At 37.1% G+C, this 3,624-nt stretch overlaps 1 protein-coding gene across 10 annotated transcripts in view; it reads right to left on the bottom strand.

Annotated features, from left to right (window-relative positions):
* LOC106875082 (serine/threonine-protein kinase BRSK2) overlaps nucleotides 1–3,624 on the bottom strand; it is a 305,025-nt gene that overhangs the window by 139,242 nt on the left and 162,159 nt on the right. The window lies entirely within an intron of this gene.

The raw sequence follows: 3,624 nt of genomic DNA, 5'->3' as shown, positions 1-3,624 counted from the left end.
ATATATATATATATATATATATATATATATATATATAGAGAGAGAGAGAGAGAGAGAGAGAGAGAGTTGGGGAGACCCTAAATTACAAAACAAACAGCAAATCTCTCTGTACATGAAACAATTAGCAGCCTCAGTATTTTATCAGCATTTTCAACAACACCCACATCACTTTCCATTTTATAATAACAAACAGCAAAAGAAAAAAAATATCCATAGATCAACAAGAAAGAAACCTAACACACATATTAAGCCTTTTGATACAGAAGCACTTAAGTCTGCTTCAACTTCTACAGCGCAACCATCCTCCACCACCACCATCCACCACCTTTTAAAATTTCCATATTTTAATTCAAATCCTTTAAGATAATTATATACAGGAACCTCTTTGCCAGTTATGTTCCAAACATCATCATCGCCATCATCATCGTCATCATAATCTAACGCTTCATCATCATCGTCATTTAACGTCCGCTTTCCATGCTAGCATGGGTTGGACGATTTGACTGGGAACTGGTGAGCCAGATGGCTGCACTAGGCTCCAATCTGATCTGGCAAGATTTCTACAGCTGGATGCCCTTCCTAATGCCAACCACCCAGAGAGTGTAGTGGGTGCTTTTACGTGCCACCGGCACGAAGGCCAGTCAGGCGGTACTGGCAACGGCCACGCTCAAAATGGTGTATTTTATGTGCCACCCGCACAAGAGCCAGTCCAGGGGGGGGGGGGGTATTTCTCCATATATACATGGGTTGGCAAGAATTTGTCGAAGTAGATTTTCTATGGCTAGATGCCCTTCCTGTTTCCAACCCTTACCTGTCTCTGAGCAAGGTAATATTTTCTGTGACCAGACATGTTTTCCCATAAAAGACCAGAAATAAACAACCTCACTTGTATGACAGGGATGCTCGTTTACAACCATCATGTGATGTCAGAATAAGGGTACACACAAGCACATGCACAACCTTATCCCCAAACATACATACCTACTTACATACATATAAATATATATATATGTGTGTGTGGCATTAGCTTAATAATGTTTGTTTTATTAAATCCCTCAAAGTCTTCATTAATTAGATTCAAAATTAATCAAAACACAAACTGTATTTCATTAAAAATACAATCGGGAAGAAGGTTGATGAATATAAATGTATTAATGAGCTTACACTAATCAAACAATGTGAAGGCGTGTGGTTTAGTGGTTAGGGCATTTGACTCACAATTGTAAGGTCGTGAGTTCAATTCCCAGCGACGCGTTGTGTCCTTGAGCAAGACACTTTATTTCACATTGTTCCAGTCCACTCAGCTGGCAAAAATGAGTAGCACCTGTATTTCAAAGGGCCGGCCTTGTCACACTCTGTGTCACACTGAATCTCCCTGAGAATTACGTTAGGGGTACACATGTCTGTGGAGTGCTCAGCCACTTGCACGTTAATTTCACAAGCAAGCTATTCTGTTGATTGTATCAGCTGGGACCCTCATCGTCGTAATCGACAGAGTGCTCCTTTATCAAACAGTAAGGAAACAAAAAATATCAGAAAACACATCTTCCATTCCTTTAAATCAAAATGTAGCAGACTTTGTTCCAAAAGACAACAGACAGGCAATTAAAGAAACATACACCTAAAAGCCACAAGGATGTAATAACAAGTTGTAGACAAACTAAAAATATCTCCCAGTTCCAGCTAATAACAGCACTCACAAACATCTTGAGCTATTTTTGGAGTAAGTACTGCTTAAATGTATAGATTAAGGTAACTAAATAAAATGGTCCACCTCAAATCACTTAGAAATCTTTACTGACTCATCACTCAATAATGCATACTGTCAAAATATCAAGAAAAGCACATCCTTGGCTTCCCCAAATTCCGTCTGTCCCTTTCTCCAACTCAATTCTTCCAGCTATTAAATGACGGCAACATTTAACATTACTCACTTTATCTCACACAAACATTTAAGCAGCTTCACTAAAAATGGTTTTCCAAAAAAAAAAAGAAATGAAAAAAAGAAGAAAAACATGTGACCTCCCAAATAGAATGTCACATGATATCATTTTATCGTTTACATCAGTACGACCATTAAGAAATCAACATACTATACATGCAGTATTTTATGGTGATAACAGAATCTTATTTCTCTCACCCCAACCGTCAGCATCATGGACTCAACTGTTAGCTAACTCTAACTATAAATTTGCAAATTAAGGTCAGGTTCCACAAAAGTACTTGTAGATTAAAATAGCACCAAAAAGCAATCTGCTACCATCCACTTCAGTGTTTGCAATAGAAGTTTTGTGCTGTGGCTTCTAGAATTATACTGTAACCTACAGGTTGGGAAGCACTGGTAAAGAAACCCACAATTTGGTTCTTGGGCAGGTGGTGCAGTTAGCATAACAGTTCATTGCACAGCTAATAGCTACAAAACAAGATGAGTGAGCTGTGTCTGTTTGACAATGTTTTTGATGTGGCTTAACCCTTTCATTACTGTATTTCTGTTGAGATGCTCTGTGTTTCTTTCAATTAATTTCAAATATAACAAAGAATTTAGTAAAATAACTCAGTTATCATTAAGCTAATGTTAGGAACATAAATTGTGACTAAGGTTTGGTGGAAGATTTTAATTCAGAACTTTTGCAAACAAGACATTTGTACTACAGAGCCCAGAGGCAGTTTTAACTGGGTTTGTATCGAAAGGGTTTCACACAGCTCTACATTTGGGCAGATGCACATTAGAAGCAGTTGGAAGGGTATAGATTGAAGGAAATTTAGGCTATTATTTCTAGCATATAGAGTGACCACACTGAGGTTTCCTTCTCTTATGTCTTCTGCTGATTATTTTTCTTCTTAACCCTTTTGTTACCATATTTATTTTGAGATGCTCTGGGTTTCTTTCAATTACTTTAAATATAACAAAGAATTTAGTGAAATAACTTAGTTATGATTAAGCTAGTGTTAGGAACATAAATTGTGACTAAGGTTTGGTGGAAGATTTTAATTCAAAACTGTGAAAACAAAACATTTGTACTCAGACCCAGAAACGGTTTCAGCCATGTTGGTAACGAAAGGGTTAAGTTACTAAATTCAGTTACTAGTTGAGATCAAGAGAATTTTCAGATTCATCTATAGCAAAAGGCTAAAGTTTGTTCCCTTAAGTAATTACATATTCTTTGCTACTCTAGGCACAAGGTCTGAAATTTTGGGGGAGGGGGCCTTATTACTAAACACACTCACTGGTAAAGGTTCCACTCATTTATTATTTTTTTTTTCTAAAATTTCATTGCATCTTGCAACCTTTTCAATAGTCATTGACTCTGTCCATTATCTGAGCTGCAATCCATTGTTTGTTTGTGCACATGTGTGTGGGTCAGTTTGTGTGCACATACACATGTATGTATGTATGCATATATGTATGTATATATGTATGTATGTATGCATGCATGTGTGTGTATGCATGTGTGTGTATGCATGTGTGTGCATATGTATATATGTATGTATGTGTGCATGTTTGTATTTATGTATTCTGCATATTCATGTGTTTGTGTGTGTGTATATGGTCACGTGTTTCAGTCTTCATTTGAGTGTGTGTAGAGAGAGAGAGAGAGAGAGAGAGAGAGAGAGAGAGAGAGA

This window comes from Octopus bimaculoides, chromosome 11, assembly GCF_001194135.2.
Source record: "Octopus bimaculoides isolate UCB-OBI-ISO-001 chromosome 11, ASM119413v2, whole genome shotgun sequence".
In the NCBI taxonomy this organism is placed as follows: domain Eukaryota; kingdom Metazoa; phylum Mollusca; class Cephalopoda; order Octopoda; family Octopodidae; genus Octopus; species Octopus bimaculoides.
The sequence above is the reverse complement of the archived record's forward strand: the minus strand, read 5'-3'. Positions and strand labels throughout refer to the sequence as shown.